We start from the raw sequence: 4535 nt of genomic DNA, 5'->3' as shown, positions 1-4535 counted from the left end.
TTTGTTTATATGCTTGTGTTTACGTGAGTGTATGAGGGAACGGACCTGTGTGTATTAGTGTACGCGTTTGTTTCCGTGTGCGTATGTGAAACGACTGTAGTGATCACGACAATAAGCGCCAATCCGTTCATTCATCGGAAAGACGGAACGAGCGAAGCGGATCCGATGCTCGACTTCGAAACATCGGACGAGATGACACTTTCGGCCAGCTTTATGCCTTTTTTTTGCCTGGTTATTAATTTTCGGTTCTTTTTCTTTTTTCTTTGTTTGTTTGTTTCTTTCTCTTTCTTTGACTTTTTCTTCTTTTTTTCTGCGTTATCCCTCTTTTTTTTCTAATTATGTTTTTCTTCTGCTTCTCTTCTACTATTGTTTTTTGTTGTTGTTGTTGTTGTTGTTTTATTAATTTTTCTTTTCTACGATCTCTTTTCCTATTGTTATCTACATATTTTTTCATTTTTTCACTTACCGTTTCTAATTATTTTCTTGTTCGCTTTTTTCCTTTCTTTCCTTTTTAACACCTTTCTTTTTTTTCTTGAAAACTATAAGTAGTGTTTGAAATAAAGGTGACTGATAACGAATCGTAAACAGAAGTAAAACAATGATAAAAAGACATTAGAGTTTTACGACGTTCCATTAATAAGCTTTGTAGGGAGAAGGCTAATGGGAGGGGAGGGGGGGGGGAGGAGGGAGGGGAATGGGGGGAAAGGAAGAAGGCTAATGGGAGGGGACGGGCAGGGGGCAAGGAGGGGAATGGGGGGAGAGGGAGAAGGCTAATGGGAGGGGAGGGGGAAGGACGAGGGAGGGGAATGGGGGGAGAGGGAGAAGGGGGTAGGTGGGAGGGGGAGGGGGATAGAAGAGGAAGGGGGTTGGTGGGTGGGCAGAGAGAAGAAGAGGAAGGGTGGGTGGGAAGGAGAGCAAGGGGGGGGGGGGGGGAGGGGGAGAAGAAGATGGTGTGTGAGAGGAAGAGAGGAGAGAAAAGAAAAAGGGGATGGAAGAAAGTAATAGAAGGGAAGACAGACAGAGAGACTAAGAGAGAAAAGAGGGAGGGACGAAAAAAAGGGGTAGATACAAAGAGAAGGGACTATTGGAAGAAGAAGAAGAAGAAGAAGAAGGAAAAAAAAGAAAAAGAAAAAAAAAGAGGGCCGCGGGGTATTTCAACTCCGTGCGCGCTATCTTTCGTATCCGTCCGTATATCTGTATCCGTATCTGTGATCTTTTATTTGCGCTGATAAAACTGAATCGATCGAAATAATGTCACTCTCCATAAAACAGCTATCAAGATGATTACATCATATTACACAGATTTTTCGAGGGCAATTTGTGTAGTAATGGTTAGGTTTACGGAAGCTAATGTCTTCATTGCGAGTTGGACTGATGGGGGAGGGGAGGGAAAGGGGGGGAGAGGGAGGGGGGGAAGGGGGGGAAGAGGAGGAGAGAGATGAGGGGAAGGGGAAGGGGAGTAGTGAACTTGTTTGAATAAAAGAAAATATGAGAGGAAAGAGAGAGAGAGAGAGAGAGAGAGAGAGAGAGAGAGAGAGAGAGAGAGAGAGAGAGAGAGAGAGAGAGAGAGAGAGAGAGACAGACAGACAGACAGACAGACAGACAGACAGAGAGAGAGAGAGAGAGAGAGAGAGAGAGAGAGAGAGAGAGAGAGAGAGAGAGAGAGAGAGAGAGAGAGATCGAAACCAATAAACAAACAAATCCCCCCAAAATACCACCAGACAGTCAAACAAACAAACAAAGCAGAGATCAAGAATCACACAGAGAACGAAATCAGACAAAGGAAAACCCGCAAAAGAAAGAAAAAAATAAATAAAAAAAAAGAAAACACGAAAGACGGAGAGGACGAAGAAGAAGAAGAAGAAATAAGTTCCCTCCGCAACTATTGACACTTGAAACGTCACATTAGAATCGCCAACCTCGAAAAATAAGCGCGAGTCAAGAGACAACCGGATCTTAATGCGCCATTAACACTCCTCCGAGGAAGAAATTACAAAACAACACTTATTCCTCAGACAAAAGGCATTATCCAGGCTCCTACGCTCTCCTCTCCCTTCCATTTCCTCCCCTCCTCGTCCTCCTCGTCCTCCTCCTCCTCCTCCTGCTCCTCCTCCGCTTCTTCCTCTTCGTACTCCCCGTCTCCTCTCCCCCCTCTCTCGTTCTCTCTCTTTCCTCAGGTTCTTCTCTTCCCGGTCCTTCTCTTTCCCTCTCTTTCCATCTTCGCCCCTTCTAACTTCACCTCCTTCTTCCTCTCCCTCTATCTCCCCCACTTCATCTACCTCCTCCTCTTCTTCCTCCTCCTCCTCCTCCTCCTCCTCCTCTTCCTCTTCCTCTTCCTCCACCTCCTCCTCCTCCTCCCTCTTTCTTCGTCTTCTTCTTCTTCTTCTTCTTCTTTTCTTTCTCCTCCTCCTCCTCCTCCTCCTCCTCCTCCTCCTCCTCCTCCTTCCCCTCCTCCCCCTCCCCTCCCCCCCTTTTTACCCCCTGACCCCCATCACCTCCCCCCCCCCCGTACTAGAGGCAGCCCAGGCAAACGTCTCTTCAGAATCTCTCTCTCAGGGCCACTTTTTAAAGAATAATTAGAATTCCCTGTCATTAGGACCCGAGCCTCAAACTTCCCTAAACAATGCCATTTCTCCCTAAACTAACTTTTTTCCCCGCACCTCCCCCCCCCCCCCCCCCCCCCTAGCGCTGTCTTACGCCTCTGACAACAGCGTTGGCTCCGGTCTTTTCCCCCTGTCTTTTAATTCTCTCTGTTTTGTCTCTATCATCTTCTTTCCATGTAGGTGCGAGATGGCTTTTGTGTCGTTATGTTATTTGTGTCTGTTTAGTGTGATTAGATTTTTTTTTTTTTTATGTATTTAATTTTGAGAAATGTGTATCATCCGATACCCATCTCTCCTCCTATTCCTTTCTTTCTGTCTGTCTGTCTCGTTCTGGTATGCTTGCTTGCTCTCTCTCTCTCTGTGTCTCTGTCTCTCTCTCTCTCTCTCTCTCTCTCTCTCTCTCTCTCTCTCTCTCTCTCTCTCTCTCTCTCTCTCTCTCTCTCTCTCTCTCTCTCTCTCTCTCTCTCTCTCTCTCTCTCTCCCTCACCCACCGATCACCCCACCCCTCTCCCACGACCATATATAGGCAATGAAGCCAAAAAAAAAGGGGGGGGGGGAAGAAAAAAGAAAGAGGAAAAACTCTACCTGTTTATGAACTGTCGTGTCGACCCCATGCTATGCTGCGCCAGTTTTCACGGTCGATTTTAATCAGATGTCGAGAGCTTCGGGGTCGTGCTTGGGGGGTGGGTAGGAGGGGGTGGGAGAGGGAGGGAGAAGGAGGTAGGAATGGAAAGGAAGAAGGGGTTGGAGTGGAAAGGGAGACGGGGTGGGAGGAGGAGGGGGAGGGAGAAGGCTTGGATGGAAGATAATTAATAGATTAAAAGAAGAAGAAAGAGAGAGAGAGAAAGGAAAGGAGAACAATTAGCAAAAAAAAGATAAAGAAAGAATAAATCGAAGGAAAGCCATCTACCTCCAGACACCCCCATCCCCTCAACCCCAACCCCTTCCACCCATTCTCCTTCCTCTCCCTCATCACACCCCTACCCCCTTCCTCCTCTCCCTCCTTCCACCCCTACCCTCTTCCTCCTCCCCTCCTCCTACTCCTACTTCCTTACCCTCTCTCCCTTGTCACAATCCTACCCCATCTCTTTCCTCCTCTCCCCCCTCCCACCCCTCTCCCCTCACCTCCCTTCCCCCCTTCCTCCTCTCCTTCCTCCCACCCCTCCCCTCACCTCCCATCCCCCCTTCCTCCTCTCCCTCCTTCCATCCTCCCCCCACCCTCACCCCCCTACCCGCGTGCCTGGCCTGCCGTGCAGTCCGGCGGCCAAACACACTAAGCTACCCGCGTTATAGGTTATATCGCTATTTACGCGTTGACATTAATTACTTCATAGTTTTGATGGAGCGGCCCGTCCCCGAGTCGTGTTCTCTCTCTCTCAGCCTCTGGCCGAATGACTCCCTTCTGGCTGGGGTGTTCGCTCTCCTGTATTTCTCTTGTGTTTTCTCTCCCTTGTTTTTGCTGTTTTTTGATTGTGTGTGTGGTTTTTAATGTGTTCGTTTTCTGTATTTTTTTTCTGGGTCCTTTTAAGTGTTTTTTTTCTGTATTTTCTTTGTTTCCTCTGTGTTCTTTGTATGTTATCTGTTTTCTTTATGTGCGTTTTTTGTTCATTTCTGTGGTCTGAGGAAATTAATCTTAGCGTTTCCTGTGTTCCCCATGGATGTTGAGCCTTCGTGATCTTTCCTGTGTTATCTGCTTTCTCTTTGTTCTTTTCCACGTCCAATTTGCTGTGTTTTTATATGTTCTATTCTGTGAGCTATGTGTTCTGTGAGATATGTGTGTGGATGTATGTATGTATATATATATATATATATATATATATATATTATACAAATATATATATATATGTGTGTGTGTGTGTGTGTGTATATCATTTATTCTTAAATCGAACCACAAAGTCTTCAATCTATATTTATTAACTCGACTAGCCAGCA

Source organism: Penaeus chinensis, chromosome 34 (genome assembly GCF_019202785.1).
Source record: "Penaeus chinensis breed Huanghai No. 1 chromosome 34, ASM1920278v2, whole genome shotgun sequence".
Classification (NCBI taxonomy): domain Eukaryota; kingdom Metazoa; phylum Arthropoda; class Malacostraca; order Decapoda; family Penaeidae; genus Penaeus; species Penaeus chinensis.
This window is presented reverse-complemented; position numbering follows the sequence as displayed.